We start from the raw sequence: 22,143 nt of genomic DNA, 5'->3' as shown, positions 1-22,143 counted from the left end.
GAATTTACTGTAGATTCTATGAAGGAAATAAACAGAATACAGTGCTAGAGAATGACACGTGGGGTACATGAAAAGATGATATTAAATTAAATCACTGGGGAAGCCCTTTTGCAAAGGAGATCTGAGAGATGAGGAGGAAGTAGACACACACAGAGCCAGGTCAGAATATTCAGGAAGAGGGAAGAGTAAGCACAAAGGCCTGGACAGGCTGGATCCATTCTGCGAACAGAGAGGACGTTAAGGTTCCTGGAGTACCGTGAGTGAAGGGGACAGTGAGTTAAAACAAAAGTGGGAGAAGTCTTTTAGTTCACAAGAAGGACTTGGGATTTCATTCTATGTGCAATGGGAAGCTAGGTTTTAATGAAGGAAGTGATGTCAATTGATTTATATTTTTAAACATTTTCCTTAGTTGCTATGAAATAATAGATTGGAAAGGTCAAGAGTGGAATCAGGGATGGGCCAGTCAGGAGGATTTGGTGACAGTCTAGCAAGTGATGACCAGTCTCGCAAGTGATGACCAGTCTAGCAAGAGATGGCATGGGATGGACTAGGGGGCTGGCAGTGGAAATGGAGAGTAGAGGACTGATCTAAAACATATTTTGGAGTCAGAACTCACCACTTGATGGAGGGATAGCAAAAAAATAGAGAAATTCTATAGCTCAATGTGTGTATCCTTGGAGTAAATGTGTCAGATGTTGAAGTCAAGCAAGTCCAACTTAACATTTTCAATCATTTTCTAATGTTAAAATGAAATTGGCAGACAGTTCAGAATGAATTCTTAAAGAAGACAAAAGCTTATGTTAGGCTTTTTGGTTTTGAGTCACTTCCAGCTTGGTGCTTTAGCAATCTTAGTTTGGGTTCTTCAAGGAGCAGCTTGGGGAAATTCTTAGTTTTGGAGGTGGTCCCAGGAAACACAGGTAGGGAAATGGGGAAGGGGAGACAGGATGGGAAGTGTCCATCATTAAGCAGTTTAGTGTTTTGGGTATCTGGGGCTGGGTCCTGCCAGGGAACCCAGTTGTCTGGGAATCTCAGCCCAGGGTTGGGGGACTAGGCCATATATACCTCACCTCCAGTCCAACACTGCTTGAGGGATACTCCTGGGGGCTTTTGTTCCTCAGCACATCATCTTGTCATGTGGCCCAGGCAGAGTAGGCTCTGGTGACCAGAGGAGACCTCCAGGCAAATACATGCAGATGTTAGCAACTGGGAGTAGTAAGTCCCGTATGGTGTGGCCTGGACAACAATATCTGCTATGCAGAGGAAATAACATCAGCAGTTAATCAAATGCTCTGTAAACAGAATGTACTGTGGCTTTCTCTCAAAGGATTAGATAATTGCACATGTGAACACTCATAAATTAATTTCTGAGCTTTTTTGAGTTAAAAAAGCTTTTGGACATATTTTCTGTGGTTTCTAAACCTTGTGTCCTCTAATGAGCTCAAACTTTCTTCCTATTATTTTATTTTTCTCCTTGCATGGTTCTGGATGAATTCAAATAGTTTCTTGGAATTGAAGATTGTTTCATTTCTTCTTGGACACTGTACTAGTTTCCTAGGACGGTTGGAACAGATTACCACAAATCTAGTGGCTTAAAGGAAAGCAAATTTATTCTTTCACAGTTCTGGAGGCTATTCAGAAGTCAAGGTGTTGGCAGGGCCACACTCCCTCCAAAGGCTCTGTGGGAGGATCCTTCCTTGCTTCTTCCAGGCCGTTTTTTTTTTTTTTTTTTCTGCATAACTACAATCTCTGCATCCATCTTTAGATGGCCTTCTCCTCTTCTCCCTCTGTCTCTTCTCTGTGTGTCTCTTCTAAGGACACTTACCACTGGACTGAGGACCCATCTGGTCAATCAAGGATGATCTCATCTTAAGATCTTTAACTTAATTACGACTGCAAAGATGCTTTGTCCAAATAAGGTCACATTCACAGGCTCTGGGGATTAGAACAGGGACGTGTCTTTTTGGGGGATGCCATTCAACCCATACAGAACCTGTGAAGATTGTTAGTTTGAACCCTCTGACAAGAGTACTCATCTAAATGTAGCTAATGAGCATTTTTGAAGACCAATTTGCATGATCTCTCCATAACCAGGTTAATTCTACTAGATTGCTCCCTTTCTGTCCTTCCTCAGAACAATTGCTCCAAAAAATAGGTTGGCACTTTACGTACAGAAGAAGCAGCCTCTGAGAAAGTAACACTCAAAGCCAACTTCTTGAAGAATTATTTTGCTGACATGGTTTCTTGAGTTATTGCCTTGATATTTCTTATGACTAAGCCCCGATTTTCCGTCTGTGATATTTCAGTGTCAAGTGATGTACCATGAGAAATTCATGGCTTGGCAGAAATAACAAAATAATATTAGGTATCATCTTTGAGTGCTTATACTGGTCCAGACAGTAAGAAATCAAGGAAGGTATGAATATCTCCATTTTCAGATGAAGAGCAAAACTCAGAGAGGTCATGTAACTTTGACATAGGAATTTTAATGTGTGACAGTCAGGCTTTGAACTCAGGGCTGGGTGACTCCAAAGCTTGTGTTCTTCCCACTATTACATGCTGTATCTGAGGGCAATACAGGACACTCTGTCAGAGTATGTCTTTTATTGATGGTAGCAGATCCTGCTGGTACTCCATCCACATCTCTGGATCTTGCCACATCAGCGTAGGGGACTGACTTCCAACTGCTCTATCTGTGTCTTTTCGCACTGTAGCTTTCTCCCAAGCTGATAAGGGCTGCTCTCCTGCACATAGGACAGGTGAGAAGTGTGGAAGTGGAGTGGGGTGGGGTGGCAGGTGGGGGTGAGGTAGAAGGCAGGAGAGGGGATTAACCACACCCCCCCAGTAGTTGTCAACCAATGACTGGTGAGAGTTGATGTATGAACACCTTCGCTCTCTGGAGGTATAATTCTGAAATGCATGTTCTACACCAGGGCTTCTTAAGCCTCCATGTGTATACAAACACTTGGGGTTTTGTTCAAAATTCTGATTTGGTAGGTCTAGGGTGGGATCTGAGCTTTGATGTTCCTAACCACATTTCAGGAGATGCCCGTGCTGCTAGTCTGCTTTGTATCAGAGCTACTCAAAGTGTGGCCCTTGGATCAGCAGCACTGGCAGGCCCTGGGGGCTTGGTGAAAATGTCAATTCCTGGGCTTCAATATAGACCTGCTGATATGGTTTGTGTGAGAAACCCAAATCTCATCTTGAATTTCCACACGTTGTAGGAGACCCGGTGGGAGGTAATTGAATCATGGGGGCAGATCTTTCCCATGCTGTTCTCGTGATAGTGAATAAGTCTCATGAGATCTGGTGGTTTTATAAAGAGGAGTTCCCCTGCACAAGCTCCCTCTCTGCTTGCTGCTATCCATGTAAGATGTGACTTGCTCCTTCTTGCCTTCCACCATGATTGTGAGGCCTCCCCAGCCATGTGAAACTGTAAGTCCATTAAACCTCTTTTTTCCCCCAGTCTTGGGTATGTCTTTATTAGGAACATGAAAACGGACTAATACACCTACTGAATCAGAATCTCTCAGGGTGGCACCCAGGAACCCGTGCTTTAACAAGTTGCCCAGGTGATTCTGATGCCCACGCAAATCTGAGAAGCTCTACCCTGCTATTTTCCAGAGATTCCCTGCAGGGTGAAGCCTACCGTGGCAGGGGGCTTGAAAAACACTCTGTTTTGCCTACCGTCCTTTCCCAGGCTCACTTCCCAGATCCCCTAAGGATATTTCACATTACCTCCCTGATGTGGTTTGGCTCTGTGTCCCCACCCACATCTCATGTCAAATTGTAATTCCCAGTGTTGGAGATGGGGCCTGCTGGCAGGTGACTGGATCATTGGTGTGGTTTCTAACAGTTTAGTAGCATCCCCTTAGTGCTGTCTTGTGATAAAGTTCTCAGGAGATCTGGTTGTTTGAAAGAGTGTAGCACCTTCCCCTTCTCTCTCTCTCTCTTTCTTGCTGGACATTTGAAAATGTGCCTGTTTCCCCTTCACCTTTTGCCATAATTGTAAGTTTTCTGGGGCCTCTTCAGAAGCAGAAGCCTGTACAGCCCTTAGAACCATAAGCTGATTAAACCTCTTTTTTTTTTAATAAATTACCCAGTCTCAGATAGTTCTTTATAGCAGTTGAAAACAAATTAATGCACCCCCAAATGGACTATTTGCCCTTAAACCCTGGTCTCAGGGTTGGCTTCTGGAGAACTCAAACTGGGAGAGCAGTTTATTAGTTTGCATAATTATTGGTCTTTAGCATGTTTAAGCTTCGCTTAAATGCTTTTAGCTGACTAGCACAAACTTTTTATTTTTAACTCTTGGGCTACAAGCCGAACATCATCCCTTTTCTCCCCACCACCTGGTTTTCAGTTTTTCCCCTTTCCTTTCCAGGCTACTCTTACATTTATATTGGCCAAATGTCATTTATATCTGGGGTAGGAAAAGCATAGTGCCCTGATTTTGTTAACATAGTTTTTTTGAACCCACCATGCCCATTTGTTTATGGATTGTCTATAGCTGCTTTGGAGCTCTATCCACAGAACTGAGTCTTTAAGAGAGATCACATGGCCTGCAAAGTCAAAACTTTCCTCTCTGGTTCTTTATAGGAAGGTTTGCTGATCCATGACCTATATAAAAATAGGTGACTTGCTTTAACCCACTTCTCAGCCCTCCTGCCACCCCACCTGGGCTAGTCTGTTTCTGAGACTTCCTCCTGAGGGATTTGCTGGTTCCCTCCTCCCTCAAACTGGTGCAAAGGAAAGAGCAGTGGATAAGTTATTGCGCTACCTGGACTGAATCCTGGGTCTGTCCCTTTCCAGCTGGGGGATCTTGGGAAAGTGACTTCCCTAGAACTCCTCTGTCTCCTCTGGTAAAATGAAGATCAGCATTGTCCAAACTTCACTGATCATAGGACCATCTGGGCACTTACTAAAAACAGATTCCCAGGCTCTACTTCTGAACACAGTGAGCAGGTGGGGCTGGGGTGGGAACTGGGATGCTGCGCATTTGCCAAGCATCAGGGGAATTTAGGAAACTGACTCAAACAATTTCCAACGAACTTTGGATGCTAAAATACTATGGTCTTATAAATAACACTAATGAAATTGTTTTTTTTCCTGTGGATATACAATGTTGCTGGTGAAGAAGGTTGAGATTTGATGGTCTCTTTGAACCTTCTCTTTGAACCTTTCAGGAGGAGGATGGGAAAAATCTTTTCTGGAAGTTGGAATGCTTCCTTGTAGACTGTGTTGCTCAGAGAAGCTGTTTCCTTGTTTTAAGGGCTGCAGTACTATTAGGACCATCTCCAGGGGAGGACGGATAACTAAGTAAGCCTGAGAGTCCTATGCCTTCTTATGTTAGTACTTCTCCAAACCTTCATTTTTGCTGTTAGAAAGAGAAAAGGTAGGATTTGACCAGTGGCTCTCAACCAGGGGTGATTTTTGTTCTCCAGGGGATATTTGACAATGTCTGGAGACTTTTGGTTTTCAAACTGAGAGGAGGAATGCTACCAGCATCTAGTGGATGGAGGCTACAGATGCTGCTCAACACCCTGCAATGCACAGGACAGCCCCTGCAACAAAGAAATACTCAGCTCCTGATATGGTCAGGCTTTGTGTCCCCACCCAAATCTCATCTTGAATTGTAATCCCCAAGTGTTAAGGGAGAGACCTGTTGGGAAGGGATTGGAACATGGGGCTGGTTTCCCCCATGCTGTTCTCATAATAGTGAGGGAGTTCTCATAAGATCTGATGGTTTTATAAGGCAGTTTTCCCTGCTCTTGCTTGTTCTCTCTTGCCTGTTGCCCCATAAGACATGCCTCTTCCCTTTCCACCATGAGTATGTTTCCTGAGGCCTCCCCAGCCATGTGGAACTGTGAGTCAATGAAACCTCTTTTCTTTATAAATTACTCAGTCTTGGGTATGTCTTTATAGCAGTGTGAAAATGGACTAATAACAGCCTCAAATATCAATAGTGCCAAGGTTGAGAAACTCTGGATTAGACCCATGTGCTCACCAGTGACATTTGTAAGGGTATAAAGGGACCCAGTATTTGTACCAAATGCCCAGTATTTCTACCTCAAGCGTTGTCTCTAGGGTGAAAATGTCCCAAATTTCATTTGATCCCCATAGAGATATCTCCTTTTCACCATTTCCTTGTAGCAAGTACTCCCTTCTCTTGTGACACCAATCAAATTTTATGGGAATTAATTATTTGTCTTTTGTTCCTATCAACTATGGCTTCCTAAAGTCAGTATTGATGAAAATTCCTTGTGTGTGTGTGTGTGTGTGTGTGTTTTTTATAAATAGATCTGATAGCATCACCAAGTTTATTCTCAGATAGGCTTAAAGGGAAAACTTAAGGAGTTTCAATGCTCTCTGACTAACAGGGGAAATAGAGCCACTTATATCAGAGTGAGGTTACAGAGCAAAGCTGGAGAGGTTACAGATAGTGAGTCAGTCTTCATATCACCAGTGTTCACACTACAATTTAAATGAGCAAGCCTAATTTCCTACAGCATGTCACCTAACAAGTATAAGTTCTTATAACAAACACAGAGTAAGTAAATGCAATTTCTCATAAGAAAATGCAAACAAGCAAACCTCAAGGTCAAGGTTCATTCCATAAGAGATCACAATAAACAGTTTAAGTTAAAAAAAAGTCAACATATCACAGAAGCGTTTCTTGCAAATAAATGAGCCAGGGCTCAGTTTCATGATGCCTGGATAAAAAAGTCTGTATAAATCTCACTTGAAGGAATCATCACCCTAACTAGACTAAGGTGATTCTCCTCCTCCTCCTCCTTCTACTTCTTTTCATTTTCTCTTCTTCTTCTTGTCATCTTATTATTTTATTATTATTATTGTTATTAGTTTGAGACAGAGTCTTGCTCTGTCACCCAGGCTGGAGTGTAGTAGCAAGATCTTGGCTCACTGCAACCTTCACCTCCTGGGTTCAAGCGATTCTCCTGTCTCAGCCTCCTGAGTAGCTGTGGCTACAGGTGCACGTCACCATCTCCAGCTAATTTTTGTGTTTTTAGTAGATATAGGGTTTTGCCATGTTGACCAGGCTGGTCTTGAACTCCTGACCTCAAGTGATCCATCTGCCTTGGCCTCCCAAAGTGCTGGGATTACAGGCATGAGTCACCAAGCCCAGCCTTTAATATTGTTTTTTGAGAGACAGAGTCTTGCTCTATCACTCAGTCTGGAGTGCTGCGGCATGATTATGGCTCACTGCAGCCTCGAACTCCTAGCCTCAAGCAGTTCTACTGTCTCAGCCTTCCAAAGCATTAGGATTACAGATGTGAGCCACCATGCCCAACCATATTCTTATTATTTTAACTATGTCTAGAAGAATAAACAGTTATAAATATCTATAGAAAATGTTGAAAAAGAAGAGTAACAGACACTTGCCTGTTTAGATATAAAATATATTATAGAGCCATGACAACTAAGATATATGGTATTGAAATCAGAATCAACAATTCCTGAAATAGATTCTTCACTTATGATCAAGAAAGAAAAAGAAGTGGAGAAACAAGCAAGGGCTTGATTTCTAAATACTTAGAAGAGAAGTTATTCAGGAAAAAGTGGAGCTGTAACAGCTAACATCATACTATAATAAAAATAAGTTCTTAGGTATTCTATTTTAAATATAAAAATAACATTATAAGTGATAGAACAAATTGTACATAAATATGTAACTGATTCTAGACATCGGATTTCTAAGAATAAAAAAAGTGAAAGAAAACTATAGATAATCCTCATTGTAAATACAATTAAGGGCAAAAATTGAAAAAACATTGCTTGCAACAGATATAACAAAGGCTAATATCCATAATATGTAAATTAATAAGACATTAATAAGAAAGCAACAACATCCTAATAGAAATATGAGGCAAGATACATATAATTTACAAATATAATACCATGTTATTTGATACATACGATGTATTCTGAAAAACATACAAAAGGCTAACTTTTTTAGCTATCAAAGAAATAGAAATAATAATGAGACAATTTTTCAACTATAAAATTTTGGGCAAAGTTTTAAAGATAATTATGATTTTAGCAAAGATGTAATAAATGTATGTGCTTGCACTTGGCATAAATGTAAATTGTAACTACCTTTTTGGAATCCAATTCATCGGCAGAGGCTTGTATTAAGAATCTCAATGAAATGAAGAAAATTTGACCCAGTTGTTAATTATGCAAAGATGCTTGTATCAAGTTTATTCCTAATAGCAAAAAAGAGAAGAGTAAATGTTAAAAACATGGAAATGATGAAATATATAAACAGTATATTAGGACGATGGAATACTCTACAAATATTGAAAGTATTTCATGAGCTTTGAGACAGTTTTAACAGGAAAAGTTGCCACTCAAAACTTAGGGCCCCATGACTTTGAGTATAGTTTTATTCTGAATTAAGTGAATATATTCTTTTTGTGTGTTTATATGTTTATACAAAAGTAGATGAACAGATGTAGGCACAACTGAAAGAAAAGGAAATTCTTTAAAATATTAATATTGTATTATTAATGGATGAAATTACAGGTGATTTGAAAGTTCTTTTTTATATTTTTCATTATCTTTGTTACTTGCAAATATTTGTTATATTTATATGTAAAAAAGGAGTAGTTTCAAAAAGAAAACTCTGATATCTTAGAGCCATGGAGTTACTAGAATACAATTTCTGACAGGGAACTTTACCATTTTTGAGATGGAAAAACTGAGACTCAAAGAGTGTGGTTGCAGCCTAAAGTAAAACAGGCTGTCAGCAGCACATGAGAAATAGCTTTAAAACAAAGAAAGGAACAGGCAAAAGTGCTTGTTAGGGCCTCGTCAGCCATCTGAACGAACGGCGGCTGACAACTCCAAGAGTCTGTAATTTGTATGAATGTCATTTGTATAGATGTCTGGAAGATTGGTATATCAAATGATCTATTGGGTAGTAATTTAAAAAAATGACTGCCATTGTGAGTGAAAAGCTGGGTTTTAACATTGATCTACCATGTTCAGAAAATCCACTTAAGCACTACCTTTTAAAAAACACCACTTTTAATTTATCAATTGTTTGATAGGTTTTAACTGACAAGTTTCTTCTTCCCTTACCTCCCTTCACCCTCTCTTCCTTTCTTCCTCTCTGCCTTTCTTCAGCAACATATAAAGAAAGTCGTCTATCTGTCAGGCACTGTACTAGAAACCAGGGACTCTAGAATGACAGAGATATGAAAACGATCTGCACACACACAAACAAGTGCATGTAAAGCTGGTGAAGTCTGAACAAACTCTGTGGGTTGCATTCATGTCAGTTTCCTGGTTTTGATCATGTACTGTAGTGATGTAAGATGCTACCATTGTGGAAGTCTGAGACACGCATCGGACCTGCCTGTACATTTTTAAATAAAACTTCTAATGAATCTACAATTGTTTAAAAATAAAAAGTTGAGGAAAAAAATAACAAACCAAACCAACACAACCTAATAAGTACTGTAAAAGATGTATACGCAATGTGATAGAAATAGAGAAGGAAGGACTAACTCTGTGAGACCTTATAGATCTTCATAGAATAAAAAATGAAAACATATAAAGGGTTTAGAAGCTCATAAAGTCTGAACAGTGACACTTAATATCATAGATATTTTAGAATTGGAAGTGTTTTTGAAGTTCAGCAAGAGTTGGAAAATCAAGTTTATGGATGAATTGACAGGTCCATAGAGGTGAGGTTACCTGAAGTGAGACTAGTTCGGGTCATGACATTTTCCAGGTGTTGTGGCAGGAAGTGACTTTGTCGTGAGAACTCAGATTTTTTTCTTGGGCTTTTGGGTCCTCAGAAGTCCAAGCTGGTTCTCCCCACTGTTCCAAGACGCGTGTTCACAGAATGCCCACCACGAGGTGGCAGTAGAACATAAGCCACACGTCAAAATTACACCGAGGACGTGTGGTTGGAGATGGAGTCATTTCCACATATCTTTAATTGTATATGTTAATCACGACTGTTATGCTCATATGTTGTGTTCATTATAAAATATGCCCCAAATCTAAATATTAAAAGTTGATGCAAAGATGAAGTAAGCAATTCACATGTGATGTCTTCATTCTATCAATAGCTACTATCTTAAGGCAGAATATGTACTTATTCTGTTCATAGTTCATAATTAAAGAGAGTAGATGTATGTCCTTATTTCAAGTGGCCTTTTCATAATTTTACCTTTTTGAGCTCTATTTATGTCAAGTTTCATTAGATGGTCATTGTTTTTATCTAAATCGTGGCTGATTAGTACTTGGAGGAGTGGCATTTAATATAATTAGTTTGAATTATATTCAATTGCTATCTTTTAAATATAAAAACTGAGCAAATATTGACAGTTTAATGTAGTTTAACCTGTAGCTGACTTATTTGCATTATCTTCAGTCTGCATTTTCTTTGGCAGAATTCTTTTCTAAACACTTGTCCATTTTGGAAGAACTGATTAATTTTATGTTAATTAGGTAGCAAAGGGCTATCTAAGCAAAGGTCTGCAGCACCTCCACGTTGGGGAGCTCTTGCTCCTCACTCAGGATTCCTCACTTACCTGGTGTGACCACAGGCCCCTGACGCAGGCCCCAGGCCAGAGCCCAGTGTCAATTCAGATTAGTAAAACCTTATTTTTTTCATCATATTTTCAAGTAAAAATACATATAAACTGTTTGAACAAGATTTTTCTTGCAATGCAGTGGATTATCTTACTATCCAACTTGCTCATTTTACAAATGAAGAAATAGGCCACGAGAAACCTATTACCTTAGTTTCACACAACACTGAGCCATGTTGCACCATGTGACACCACACCAGCACTCTCCATTGTACACTCAAGGTGGGGAAGGGGAGACAGCTTTAAAAAAATCCCAGTCTTGGATTCTCTGTTAGAGACCTGTGTTGTCACAGTGTGCAAATCTTATTTCATTGTCTCCAGAATTCTGGAAACCTTCAGTTCCACACTGAAATTGGAGAGTTTGGAATGTGGTACCTTTTACAATTCCTGCCTTAGAAGAACTTTGTGCTTAAAGGAAAAGCCTCCTGTGTTCTTTCAGCCCCTGAAGCAGATCACATATCTTTCCCCCTGTCTAGCTTATAAACTTCTTGAAGGCAGTAACCATGTCTAATTTGTTTTTCTATTCCCTCAGTGGTTGGTTCAATGCCTGGCACACAGAAGGTTGTTTAATAAAATGTTTACTGAGTTGGATGGAATTTCCATGTAAGACATTTAAATTTAGGCAATCACGACCTGAATTGAAGATTGTATTTGTATAGGTATAGTAGGACACTACTGAGGGCTTTTCTGAGTTATAGTTCTCAGCTTGGTCCAATAGAACTTTCTAAAATAATGGAAATGTTCTATATCTGAGCTGTTCAATGCATTAGCTACTAGCCACAAATGTCTGCTGAGCCCTTGAAATATGGCTAGTGAGACTGAGAAATTTAATCTTTATTTAGTTTAAATGTAAATAGCCATTATGTAGCCAGTGACTACCTCATTAGACATGGGAAGGAAACATATTGTTTCCTTTGACCCTACTGAGTTTTTGGCTGGGGACCCTGTAACAAAAGACAGATTAACAAAAGAAAAGCATACATACATTTATTTAATGGAAGTTTTATATGACACTGGAGCCTTCATAAGGAAATGAAGATCCAAAGAAGTGGTTAAGTCTGAGTGTCTTTATGCCAGGTTTGATGAAGACTGGAGAGTCATAGAAGAATGTGGTTGGATAAAGGTACAAGCTAAGGGTAATAGACTGGAGGAAACTTAGCAAGGCCTGTTCATCATCTCTGTGTCCCTGTGTCTTTGGAGACAAAGATGTTCCTTTTCTCTGGGCATAAGGAGGGTACTTCTCATGTGAGGGTTTTATAGCCTGCATTAGGGGAAGGTCAGAAAATCTGCCCTTCACATGCTCTTTCTCAAATTCCTTCAGCTTAAAACATTTTATATGCCAAGGTGCCGTATTTTGGGACAGCATGTCCTAACCCCTGTCATTCAGTTGGAAAATCTAGATGATAAAGTATTAAGTTTTAGTATCTTCAAGCTTCAACATCTTTCATGTTTTTTCTACAATGACTTCCGTCAAAACACCTGACCCTTTTTGTAACTCCTCACCATAAGGTGACTGAAGTTCTATTTTTCCCCATTTTCCTGTATCTGTTAAGATTCCCAGGAAATATTCTTTCTGCTAAGTGTTTATTTTGCTCAACCTGTCATCTAAGCAACAAAATTACACACAACATAAAAGCAACCACTAAAGGAGTGATAATTAAAAAACAGAATTGATCCTATCATCCCCTTAGGGAAGATGTGCCTTGAATCCTTTCAGAGGGAACACTGACAGGACCATTTTTCCAGACACTTGAGCTCAATGAGACAATATTGGTTTTTCCATAAGGACAAATCTGTAACCTCATTTTCAAAAAATCTATATAATTTACTTTGCCACTTAAAGAAGTTAGTATTGAATCATTACATGCCGAGTTTCTGAGATTCAATTCCTTGGCTATGTGGTCACCAGTTTAACTCCTACCTATTCTTCAGTGCTTGGCGTCATCCCCACCTCCTCAAGGCGACTTCCCTGACTTGCCTCACTAATCAGATCTCCCTGGGATACTTTCTCTCAGTGTTTAAACTTCTCCCAGGGTTATCATGAAGGCAAAATAATGCACAACAACCACCCACTTAATGTCTGAAATATAGAAAGTGCTCAACAAATATTAGTTGTCTCTATTCATAAACTAGAGGCATCCTGTCCAGATGGAGAGTCTGAGCCATAGTGAAGTTCATTAAATTGAGCTTTAGGATTAAGACTCAAGGCCAAGTCTTACAGAGAAGAAATAATTCCAAGGTTGTGAGCAGTCCAAGGTGGGTACTGTGAGTGGTCTGAATGTGGAGTATAGAATGATGCAGCAGAAGTGGTTCAGGATTGAGTCTGGGAAAGAGAAGAGAGTGCTATAGGTACATTATCATCCAGAGCTACCTGAGTGGCAATTTAAGGGACCAGTGGTGGATCATTGGGCCAATTTCTTTATTGCTGAACCAGGTAACACCTAAACCATCAATGCATTTGTTCTGTTACATTTTAGTCTTTGCCATAGACTTATTAACGTTTACAAATTTGGAAGAATATTTTATTGCACATTTTATTAAGTTGTATATTTTCCCTCTTAAATAGTTTTTTCCCCTTATTTTCTCCCACCATCTATCTTGCCTTTCTTAGATATTCTGAAGTGACCAAATAAATAGTTGCATATGCAACTCTTTACATCCTTGTTTATGCTCTTCTGCATATACAAATATATTTAAAAGTTTTTTATATTTATTTTTACAAAAATTGGGTTATATTATATACATTTATTTGCAACTTGCTTTTATACATCATGTATACCGAACATCTGCTTCAATTGCTCATGAAAAACCTGGAATGCGTGCTAGAGTTGGTATCTATTCTTATTCCCAATTTAAAACAAACCCGTTTTCTATTTCTGAAAGAATGGTAGATAAGATATCCTGAATTACCTGCCAGTGAAATCCTCAAATTCAGAATTTAAAAAATCCTAAGATGTACTAATGAGCTGGTAGGAAGGAAAAAATCCAAAGAGGTAAGCAAATCACTAAAGACACTTTCAATTTGAGGCTACTTGCTGAAGCCACAGCTAAGTTGAGTTTTTATTTTCATGGTCTTTTAGGGACTGGAGAAAGGTGGGGAAAAACTGGATTCCATTCAAAGTGGGAAGTGTAAGGAGAGACCTTAGATAGTGCTGGGAACCCAAAGTCCTGCACAGGTTGAGTGTGTTGAGGTAAACTAAAAATAAAGCTGTCCACCCCTCCTAGCAGGGAACAGGAAGACAAACTGCGTGCCTTGAAAGTTGGTACTAGATAAAGCGGGAAAAAAAATCAATAGATGGATTTAATAGTGGATTAGACATAGTGAAAAGAGAATCAATGAATTGAAAAATAGGTCTGAAGAAAGTATTCAGAATGAAGCACAAAGAGACAAAGCAACAAAAATATTTAAGAAAGGTTAGGAGACACATAAGATAGACTGAAATGGTTTAATGTTTGGTATTGTAGAAGAAGAGAAGTGAGATATGAGGGAGAGGGAATGTTTGAGGAAATAATGGCTAAGTATTTCCCAGGACTGATGAAAAGCATCAGGCTTCATACTTAGGGATCCAATCCATCCCAATCAGGGTGAAGGAAAAGAAACACACCACCTGGAAACATCATTGTCAAATTCTGGAACACCTGAAGAAAGAGAGTGTCTTAAAAGCATCCAGAGAAAAATAGACTATTTATCTACAAAAGAATGGCAATTGTAGCAGAACTGACTTCTGAATAGAAGTTTGTGAATGTACAGAGAAAGTAACTGTCAACTTAGAATTACCCAGCAAAAAATCTTTTAGTAGTTTAAGTAAAATAAAGACATGTTTAGGAATAATGAAACAGAGGAGATTTGCTACCAACAGACTCTTATTATAAGAATTCTAGGCCAGGTGCGGTGGCTCACACCTGTAATCCCAGCACTTTGGGAGGCCGAGGTGGGTGGATCACGAGGTCAGGAGATCGAGACCATCTTGGCTAACATGGTGAAATCCCGTCTCTACTAAAAAAAATAGAAAAACAAAATTAGCTGGGCGTGGTGGCAGGTGCCTGTAGTCCCAGCTACTCGGGAGGCTGAGGTGTGAGAATGGCGTGAACCTGGGAGGTGGAGCTCGCAGTGAGCTGAGATCGTGCCACTGCACTCCAACCTGGGTGACAGAGCAAGACTCTGTCTCAAAAAAAAAAAAAAAAAAAATTCTAAAAGGATGTACTTGAGGCATAATAGAGATATTCCCAGATGGAAGGTTCTTAGATGAAAGACAGACTGATTAGTAAGAAAGTTGTAAATATACATGTAAATCTAAAACAAACATAAATTGTATAAAACATTTATGGTGATAAGCTAAGACAGAATTAAATACATCACACAACAATAGCAGGGGCATTGGGAAGCGGGTGATTGGATTAAAGTGTTTTAAGATTTTTTTTTGAGACAGGTTCCCATTTTGTTACCCATACTGGAGTGCAGTGGTGTGATCATGGCTCACTGCAGCCTCAAACTCCTGGGCTCAAGTGATCCTTTCACCTCACCCTTCGAAGTAGCTGGGACCACAGGCATGCACTACCATGTCTGGCTAATTTTATTAAAAAATTTTGTAGAGATGGGGGCCTCCCTATGTTGCCTAGGCTGGTCTCAAACTCCTGGGCTCAAGCAGTCCTCCTGCCTTGTCTTCCCAGAGTGCTGGGATTACAAGTATGAATTACCATGCCTGCCCGGCCTAAGACTTTTGCATTATATAAGAAGAGAATAAATAGTCATGAGTTGCTTAACAGTGGAAATACATTCTGAGAACTGCATCAGTTTCTTTTTCTCTGGCCTCTTCTCCAGCTATGCGTTCCTGTTCCAGTTCTAACAACTCCTCATTAGTCAACTCCTTAAGAGCCACCTCTAGGAGCTCCTCAATGTCATCCTTATTCACATCCAGGTTAAAGTTCTTTGTCATCTCAACCACAGCCTGGTTGTTTTTACAACCTCCTCATCCTTGGCAAATCCTTTTTAATCATGGGCAATCCTCTTGAGTGTCTTCTTCCAGATACCATTCATACATTCCTTGGTGACATCACCCCAAACCCAAGCAAGGTTCTTGATGCAAGGTTCTGGTTGTAGATGTTGTAATTCTTTCAGAGTTGCATCTCTGTCTTCTCAGTGTCTTTCTCAGTTGCAGCAATAGTGCAGGCAAAGGTCCTCCTCAGGTAGTAGACCTTAAAAGTGGCTACAACTCCTTGATCCATTGGTTGAATCAAAGAGGTGATATTTGGAGGGAGAAACACTGCTTTGATGAAGATCACCAATAAAAGGAGGATGTGCAGGAGCATCATCAACAATAAGCAAAATCTTGAAGGGGATGTAATTCTCCAAACAGTACTTCTCCATCTCTCTGGCATAGCAATTCAGGAGGGCTTCTTGGAAGGGGAGCTAGATTATCTACAACTTCTTATTGTTCCTGTAGTACACTGGCCACGTGCACTTGTTCACATGCTTGAAGGCCCTGGAGTTTCCACTGTGCCAGATCACAAAGGATTTCAGTCTGTAGCCTGCAGCATTGCCCCCAAGCAAGACTTCTGTCTTTAAAAGCCTTGAAACCTGCATCGATGTGGCCTTCTTATGGGTAAAGTCCTTCCGGGCATCTGTTTCTGGAATATGGAGGTTTCATTTGTACTGGAGACTTGCTCTGGCAAGTAATTTTGCTCCACATTCAACTTATCTAGAATTTCCAAGAATTCTTCAGCTGCCTTCACATCAGCACTCACAGATGCACCACTCCTGTTCATACTATGTAATGAATAATGATTCTTGAAATGTTTAAACCACCCAGAGCTGGTAGTAAATGCAACACTATAGTCAGGTCCAGCTTATTCTTTCAACATCCCAAGAAAACTTTTTCTTTGACTGCTATTGTCATGGTGCTGACAGGAATATGCTTCTGTATCTGCTCCTCAATCCAAGTCATTAGAAATTTCTCCATATCTTATGTAGGCCTGTCTCAATTTTTTGTTAGTCTCATTGCCTTCAATGAAGCAGATCCTGTGACTTTGTTCATGTTCTTCGAGATTGTAGCTGTGGTGGAATGGGCCATGCCTGACTGGTGAGTTGTGGTGGAATGGGCCATGCCTGACTGGTGAGCAGTAACCATCACTGATTTTCCACCTTCATAGTTTTTCATCACTTTTAATTTTGTTTCGAAGTCAACAACTTGATGTTGCCTCTTACCGGCAACATAAACCATGGCTTTTGTACAATTAGGGGCCATAATGAAAAAAAAAAGATTAAATCAAGCACGAGATAAAATAATGCAATCAAGAGACATGGTAAACATGAAATGTACGAGGTTGCTGCCAGAATACTGTTTCACAGTAAACTTTTTTTTGTAAGTACACGAGTACACTTTAAAATAATGATAAAAACATAGCATAGCAAATAAATAAACCAGGAAAAGTCATTAATTAACATAATCAAGTATTATGTACTGTATATAATTGTATGTGGTATACTTTTATACAACTGGCAGCACAGTAGGTTTGTTTATATTAGCATCATTACAAATTCGTGAATAATGAGTTGCACTATGACATTAGGATGGCTATGACATCACTAGATGATAGGACATTTTCAGCTCCATTAAAATCTTATGGGACCACTTTCATATATGCATCCTACCATTGACCAAAATGTCATTATGGGGAGCATAACTCTATGTGATTAATCTGAGATAAAGACAACTTAAATGGGAATTCTGTAATTTATATGGAAATCTTTAAAATAATAGAAATAGTGATTGTAACTTCTGAATCAGTAGAAGAGAAAGGAGAATAAAGAAAAAAATTAGCTGGGCGCAGTGGCTCACATCTGTAATCCTAGCACTTTGGGAGGCCGAGGCTGGTGAATTGCCTGAGCTCAGGAGTTTGAGACCAGCCTGGGCAACATGGTGAAACTCCATCTCTGCTAAAGTATAAAAGATTAGCCAGGTGTGGTGGCATGCACCTATAATCCCAGCTACTCGAGAGGCTGAGACAGGAGAATCGCTTGAACCCGGGAGGCAGAGGTTGCAGTGAGCCAAGACTGCACCACTGCACCTCAGCCTAGGCAATACAGCAGGACTTCGTCTTTAAAAAAAAAAAAAAAAGAAAAAAAAAGAAAAAAAATTCATTCAATTCACAGGAAGGCAAGAAAGAAGGAAAAACTAAACACAAAATGTGAGACAAATACAGAGTACAAAATAAATTGATAGAAGAAAACCCAAATACAGCTGTCATTGCAGAAAATTAAGTGGTAAATGTTCCAGTTGAAATATAAAGACTGTCAGACTGGGTTTAAAAAAAATACAGTCATATGCTATTTAAAAGAGATAAACTTGAAGCATCAGGTTACAGAAAGATTGGAAATAAATGGATAGGAAATGATATAGCAGGCCACAAGAAAGCTGCTGTTGCAATATTAATAATTTTAGACTTTAAGGCAAAAAACACTATGAGAAATAATGAAAGTTACTGCATAACAAGAAACGGCTCAATGTGTGGGAAAAATATAAACATTCTAAAGGTGTATTCGCCTAGCACCATACCCTCAAAATGCACAAAATCAAAACTAACTACAAGGAGAAAATGACAAATCTACACTCATACTAGAGATATTTTAACACTCCTTTCTTAGTAATTGATAGATCAAGTAGACAAAAGTATCAGTAATAATGCGGAAGAACTGAGAAGTGCAGATGAGAAACATGACCTCGGCCGGGTGCGGTAGCTCACACCTGTAATCTCAGCACTTTGGGAGGCTGAGGCAGGCAGATCATGAGGTCAGGAGTTCGAGAACAGCCTGTCCAACATGGTGAAACCCTGTCTCTACTAAAAATACAAAAATTATTATTATTATTTTTTAAAAAACAGGAGCGTGGTGGCATGCGCCTGTAATCCTAGCTACTCAGGAGGCTGAGGCAGGAGAATCGCTTGAACCCAGGAGGCAGAGGTTGCAGTGAGCTGATTGCGCCACTGCACTGCAGCCTGGGTGACAAAACGAGACTCTGTCTCAAGAAAAGAAACAAAAACAAAAAACGACCTCATGGTCTCATGTTCAATAAAGTATGAAGTAAAAAATTAAGTCTCAGAAGATTACATTTAGCATGTCACCTTTATATTAAAGTTAAGAAAAATTAAAAATTAAATATACAGGCCAAGCGCGTTGGCTCATGCCTGTAGTCCCTGCACTTTGGGAAGCCAAGGTGAGTGAATCACGAGGTCAGGAGTTCAAGACCAGCCTGGCCAACATGGTGAAACCCCATCTCTACTAAAAATACAAAAAATTAGCTGGGTGTAGTGGCAGACACCTGTAATCCCAGCTACTTGGGAGGCTGAGGCAGGAGAATTGCTTGAACCTGGGAGGCAGAGGTTGCAGTGAGCTGAGATTGTGCCACTGCATTCCAGCCCTGGTGACAGAGTGAGACTCTGTCTCAAAAAAAAAAAAAAAAAAAATTAAACTTACAATTTTAGGAATGTACATACATGACATAAGATATATTTTAAAAAGTAAAGATATGATGAAGACAAGATTCAGTATAATGATTATTTCAGATGGGAAGAGGCGTGGAAACAGAACTGGGGAAATACACAGGTAGATGTAGCTTGTCAATATTCAAGTTCATGTATTGGATGGTGGTTGATAGGTGTTTTTTCCTTATTAAAAAAAAAAAGAACCAAGCATAATATTAATCCAAGCCTGTGCAATTGATTTTATGCATGCACACACACACACACACACACACACGTGCACAGACATATGTCTAGAGATGGACTGCCTAAACTCAAATTCTCACTCTGCACTCAGTTTCTTTGTATTTTGCCTCCCTCCTTTGTAATATGGAGGTGATAATAATTATGTTTATTACATCATGGTAAACATTAAATGAACTAATACATTTGAAGTCCTTAGACCACTGTTTGATGTATATGATGGGATCCATAAATGTTAGCAATTATTATTCTTACCTCTGAGAGAGAACAGAACTTTTGGATGTCCTGTGCTTCTGTTTCATTTTGCTCTATTTGTACTTGTGCTTGCCTTCTTCACTTTTCTGAGATAAAGAAGTACTCCTCCCCCTCTTTAAGGCCCACCCCTTCACTCAAACTCTGAATCTCATCCCCTTCCATTATCTCAATTTCCTCATTCCATAAAATGCCCTGCTCTCTCTTGCTTCCTCAATCTCCTTAGATCCATAAGGATTTGGCCAGGAAAACAGAAACCACTCTAGGTATTTCAAGCAGGGAGAGATATAATACAGGGACTTGGAGGCTCACAAAACTGTTGGAAGGGTTGGGTGTGGGAGGGGGACAAAGGCCAGAAAAGCCATTACTAGCTTTCAGAAAAACAGTATATCCAGAAATCACAGAAAACTGCCACCAATGATCTCAGTAGTTGAATCACCCAAGTGGATGATTCGCAGGAAGATGCCTGGAGGTCCGACAAACTTTATGCCAATCCTTTGCCATTCTTTGTTCCCACAGAGGCAATAATGACTTCTACTTGTCTTGTGCCTTTTCAATTTTGTGCCAGTGCCTCTCATTGGTGAACTCTCAATGGACACCTTCTAAGGGACTCTGAGAGGTGTAGTTTCCAGGCCTCCAGTCCCTGAGACAGAGAAAAACGTGGAAGGATTGGGGATGAATGCTGCTTGTCAATAAAATAAAATGTAAACAGTATCTGGTACACTCTTCCTTTCTACTGCATTCTTCCATCTGTATTTTAACATGCGCAAACCTTTTACTTCTTCAGCTAACCTTTCTGGATTCCATTTTTCTTCCCAGCTAGCAGCTTAGATATCTCTCTTCTGCTTTACTAGAATTCTTTTTGGAAAGAATGCACATTCCATTTTCACTTTCTCACCTCCCAATTTTTCTTCAACTCATTTTCATCTGGCTTCTGTCCCCACAATCTCCCGCAAATGTGGAACAAGGTTATAAGTGATCTCTTGTGGTTTAATCTACTAAATACTTCTAAGACTTTAAGCTTTTTTCTTTGCAGCAGATATTGGTGACTACTCTCTTCTTCATGAAGTTGTTTCTTTCTTTAATGTCGGTAAAAACTGGTATACTGGCATAATTTTCTTTTTACAAATTCATAATAGAAATACAGCCACAAATCTCCCTTTTTAAGATAAAACTGCCTCATGCTTAATTAACAGGAAATCCATTATCTTTTTCTTGAAGCTGACAACTTTATATTATCCAACTATTCTGAAGGCTTACAAAGCCTAAGTTGGGGGAGACCTGGTGTCTGCTTAATCCATTACTGCTATTGCTTCTAGCAGCCCCATGGCATGCTTATCAGAGACTGAGGCTATAAAGAATGTGCTTTAGTTCTTCCAAAGAGGATGAGGTCAGTCCTTCAGAAGGAAGGGCTAAAGGAGGTTGAGGATTCCATAGCTTTGACTTCCAAGGCGGTAGCGCTCCCCTTTCAGTCCTCTCTACAGCCACTTCTCAGCACTTCTATATAGGAAAGACTTAGGAATTGCCAAAAGATTATGGTTGTGTTTGATTATGGCCGCAGTTTTGTGTTGGCAAAACTCTTGCAAGTCACCACTTTCTTGGTGTCAGCCAGCTCTAGAAATATTGAACCAGATTGGTTCTCATATATTTTAGTTCTATGGAAGTCAAATCACAGTTTTCTCTTTCTTCCATGGAATATGATAGCTAGGGATCCCTCGGTTTAATAGGTGTTTTTTTTTCATAAACCTTAAGAACTCAAACTATCTGATTTGCAAGAACTACCCCAGACAATGGAACCACTCATCAACCCTTCTGAAGGAGGCTATCTTTGAGATTTTCTGGAAAATTCTATTTCTTTCTCTTCTGTGCTAGAGCTGGAAGCTGTCTTTGCTAAAGGGAACATAAATCAAAAACACCAAGTTTTATTTCTAACAAAATGAAATACCATACCCTTCAGATTCATTCATTCATTCATTCATTCATTCATTCAGAAAATAGTAATTGAGAATGAGCTATGGGCCGGGCACTATATACTAAGCCCTGGGGAAAGAGTAGTGAATACAATTAAAAAAAAAATCCCTCTGCTCTCATGGGGTTTTCATCCTAGCAGAAAGAGACAGACAATTGCCAAGTTAAAAAGGTAGACAATATAGCATGTTAGACAGTAATAAACACTATACAAAAAATAAAAAAGGGGGATAGGAACATATAGGAGAAACTGGAATTTTAAGGGCGGTAAGGGAAGGCCTCGCTGATGAGGTGGCATTTATTGGGATGGAAGTTTAAAAGATGGGGAGTCACTTGGGCACCCTGGGCTTCTTGTGGAGAGTGACAAGAGCAAAGGAAGAAAAGGAGAAAGGACATAATGAGATTGGTCCTTCTGTCTCAAATGCAGTGGTGGTCATCAGGCTATGGATGTTGTGGTTGGTTTCTTGCCAAGAGCTTGTGGCACCTTTCTCTTTCATCCCAGCTGTTGGACATATGAAGGTTGGGGGAGGGATGGTCTCATCCTTCTTGCCAATGTCTTACTCCTTATTGAGTTCAT

General features: G+C 39.6%; 1 protein-coding gene and 1 long non-coding RNA gene across 4 annotated transcripts in view; one reads left to right on the top strand and one right to left on the bottom strand.

Annotated features, from left to right (window-relative positions):
• Positions 1-11,019, bottom strand: part of LOC103892120 (uncharacterized) — a 31,053-nt gene extending 20,034 nt beyond the window's left edge. For both annotated transcript variants that reach the window (XR_008512105.1, XR_008512104.1), the window contains exons 1-3: positions 10,775-11,019; positions 8,116-8,225; positions 1,068-1,250 (exon numbers count right to left, since the gene is read on the bottom strand). This is a non-coding gene — a long non-coding RNA (uncharacterized LOC103892120). The remainder of the gene's footprint in view (positions 1-1,067; positions 1,251-8,115; positions 8,226-10,774) is intronic.
• Positions 1-22,143, top strand: part of C10H12orf42 (chromosome 10 C12orf42 homolog) — a 267,817-nt gene that overhangs the window by 17,846 nt on the left and 227,828 nt on the right. The gene's annotated exons all lie outside the window — the stretch shown is intronic.

This window comes from Pongo abelii, chromosome 10 (assembly GCF_028885655.2).
Source record: "Pongo abelii isolate AG06213 chromosome 10, NHGRI_mPonAbe1-v2.0_pri, whole genome shotgun sequence".
Taxonomy (NCBI): domain Eukaryota; kingdom Metazoa; phylum Chordata; class Mammalia; order Primates; family Hominidae; genus Pongo; species Pongo abelii.
This window is presented reverse-complemented; position numbering and strand designations above follow the sequence as displayed.